Source organism: Patagioenas fasciata, chromosome 5, assembly GCF_037038585.1.
Source record: "Patagioenas fasciata isolate bPatFas1 chromosome 5, bPatFas1.hap1, whole genome shotgun sequence".
Lineage (NCBI taxonomy): Eukaryota > Metazoa > Chordata > Aves > Columbiformes > Columbidae > Patagioenas > Patagioenas fasciata.
The window spans coordinates 23,984,559-23,987,487 of NC_092524.1; the positions used below are offsets into that span (position 1 = coordinate 23,984,559).

At 44.3% G+C, this 2,929-nt stretch overlaps 1 pseudogene; it reads left to right on the top strand.

The window, feature by feature from the left end:
* Positions 1 to 1,520: 1,520 nt before the first annotated feature.
* On the top strand, positions 1,521 to 2,537 carry LOC139828041 (uncharacterized; annotated as a pseudogene).
* The last annotated feature ends 392 nt before the right edge of the window (positions 2,538 to 2,929 follow it).

Genomic DNA, 2,929 nt, shown 5'->3' on the forward strand with positions numbered 1-2,929 from the left:
CACCTGCTGCCTCAGCCAAGCTTGCCCCACCTCCTCCCTGTTACTAAGGCCAACGAAAATAAGCATGTGCAGAGGCTCACAGAGGGTCTTGAAGTCACCCAGTGGACAAGTAAGAGACTCCTGAATGTGAGGTGGCACAGGTGCAGGTAAGTTCTGGCAAGTGAAGCAGGGACTTTTTGGGCCTGCACAGTTAAAGGCTGGATTGCGAAACAAAGGTGGGGTTTGGCCTCAATCCATGGGAGACAGCAGGGGTGAAGAAGCATGAAAGGTGGTTCCTAACTGAACATCGGAGAGATCTCCCCACCAAAGGATCATGGATCATGACAGAGGACCGGCAGGATGCTGTTTGGTACCTGGGATCACAGGATCACATCCCATTTGGACCCATGGTGGTAGCTATAATCCTCTTTCCCCCTTTTTTTCCTTTCCTTTTTCTCCGCTTTCTCTATCACGTGCTGCTTTATGGGCAAAATAATAAAGTTACACTGTTTGATTGAATATTATAACCCTTTTACGTTTTGGTTGCCTTAATTTTGTGCTTCGAGATCAAGGTAGATGAACCATCACAAGTCCATCACTGAACGGACTGTGACATTAAATTAGCATCATGGACAGGATTCTGAGAAAACAGAGGAGTGCAGGTACTGTGTGGTCTGTAACAGGGGAAGGAAGTTTTGCTCCAGCCACACCTGGCCTTACACCCAATGAATAGGTGAGAGGTGCCCAGAAAGCAAGCGAGGCAATTCAGATTTCCTGCATACCAAGGATGCCTTGGTGTAGAACACTCCAAACTCAAGTTGAAGGCTCTGTCTCTCAGAATCAAACCAAAAGATCTCAAAGTGCCAAAAGGGGTGTAGATGAGAATTGTCTGCTAGGGAGAGTGAAGGGGCAATCCTGTGTGTTCGTGTAGCTAAGTTGAGCCTTCCTGTAGCAGATTTTTGGCCCCTTCAACCATTCAGGAAAGGGAGGGGCAATGCAGCAGTGGCTGTGTGTTTGTGTAACTAAGTTGAGCCTTCCTGAAGTGGGTTTGGTCCCTTCGTAATAAGAATGACTGAAAAAGCTGATGATCAAGATTCTTGGTTAGTGAAAGATCAAGACTCATTCTACATACTTTTAGCAAAATATGGGGCTCGACCCTCCATATCCAGAGAAAACTGGGCTCGTGATAATTGGCCTAATTTACAGAGTGTAGTGGACTCAGTGATTTCTTTACAGACGAAGTTCAGATCAAACAAGGACAAAACTACAGTCTGTACTGTATTAGGAGCCAGCCTGGTCACAGCAATTGAATATTGCCTCAGGTGACATAGTGATGAAAGCAAAATTATAGAACCCCTTGAAAATCTGGTGCAGATTTTGCAAAAAACCCCTCCAATTTAGAACAACAATTAGAAAAATAGAGGGAAGAAAACCTCTCATTAAAAGCTACTCTAAAGGAGAAATGTTTAAAAAACACAGAAGTCCTGTGTGAGAGGGAGTGGGAGCTAGAGGAGAAAAGTATCCAATAAATAAATCAAATTTACCCTCAGAAGGAATTGGAGGAGATGAGAAAATGTTATGAGGAACACCCACACATGAGACCCTTAGTGAAACCAGAATATTTTTATGCAAATGAAGAGGATATTGACCCTCATATTACAACTAAGCAAACACCTTACACTGCCACCGAGCTGGCCAAACTAAAGAGAGACTATGGGTGCCTCCCTAAAGAATCTGAAATGGAGTACATGTGGCATGTGTCCCTAATTGAGGGAGACCAAATTCAGTTAAGTGAACAGGAAGTTAATGGTTACTGAGGGCATGGAGTTTTCCTAACAACTGATGACAGATGTGCCCCATGGTCCCTAACCCAGTGAGCTGCTTATTGGGCTGGAAGGTCAAAGCCTTTAGATAGAGGAGATCCCCTGGCAATCACTGGTACACATGATCAATTGCTAGAAAGTATACATAGAGGAGCCTGCTTGCAAATGATACATGAAAGAAAATTGATTGTCAAATGTGAATTCCTAGTGGTGCTGCCAGTGAATCCTGACATGATGACTCCCTTGATAAGGAGACTTCCAGAGTCACTTAAACCTACAGGGATTAACCTTCAAGGGACAATTGCATTGATGAGCCCAGCAGAAAGGGTGGAAGGTTTGATTAGAGGCCAGAGGGATGGAGCTGATACTACCATAGATTCACTCTTTACCCATGTCCTGACTTCCCCCAACCAATCAAATACTAAAAAGGTGTGGACGTGGGGGGAAGTAGCACAAGAGTTGATAGATTATAATAGGAAATATGGCCCTGTAAAAATCCCAGAAGAAATGTCGAGAGGAATCTGTCATATTGAAGTCAAGAATCTGCCCCTCTCTGCTGGTACTGCTGCTGCTACCGGTGCTCCGAGAAAGGAGCATCCACATATTAAAACAGGAAAAAGAGAACAGCCAAGATCCGACAACAATGGTGGTAACTATAATTCTCTTTCCCCCCTTTTTATTTTTCTTCCCTCTTTCTCCATTTTGTCTATCACATGCTCTTTACGGGCAAAATAATAAAGTTACACTGTTTGATTGAATTATAACCCCTTGGCATTTTAGTTGCCTTAATTTTGTGCTTTGAGATCAAGGTAAACGAACCATCATGAGTCCATCACCAAGTGGACCGTGACAAGCTCAAAGTGGGCTCACTTAGACTGTCGTATTTATAAAATAAAGTGGTTGACTCGTAGTCAAATTGCATACAGTAGGAAAAGTATACATGAGACTCCCTAAGCCCACAAGTTTACCAGTGTTTAGTGTGCTGTTCTGCTTCCTTGTGGGTCTCCTGGAAGGAGTTCTTGGCCTGGCTGCAGCTGAGGCTTTTACCTCCTCTGGAGCCTGGACCAAACTGCTGTTGGTTTGGTGAGGCGGGGGTCGAGTGCATCTACCACACTGTGCCTCAGCCC